This window comes from Oryzias melastigma, linkage group LG17 (genome assembly GCF_002922805.2).
Source record: "Oryzias melastigma strain HK-1 linkage group LG17, ASM292280v2, whole genome shotgun sequence".
Taxonomy (NCBI): Eukaryota; Metazoa; Chordata; class Actinopteri; order Beloniformes; family Adrianichthyidae; genus Oryzias; species Oryzias melastigma.
In genome coordinates this window covers 1,754,499-1,754,757 of record NC_050528.1, presented here as the reverse complement: position 1 = coordinate 1,754,757, position 259 = coordinate 1,754,499, and positions in this window count along the sequence as shown.

Sequence of the window (259 nt, the reverse complement as noted above, 5' to 3'; positions counted from 1 at the left end):
TCCGTGACAAAGGCTGCTGACGCAGTTCCCGCAGATCCAGATCCTCCAGGTTTCTGGACCCTCGCAGCTGCGCTGACGCTCCTGACGCGTCGCTGGTTCGATTCCCGCGCAGGGCTTCACAGAGGGGAGGGGGCCGAATGACGGATCGCTGCGCCCCCTGACGTAGATGCCGTTCCGGTTGGAGGCTGCGGAGAACCCCGAGGACCACCAGCCGCCATGCCGCAGCCCAAGTCCCGAAAGATCGCCGTCCTCGGGTATC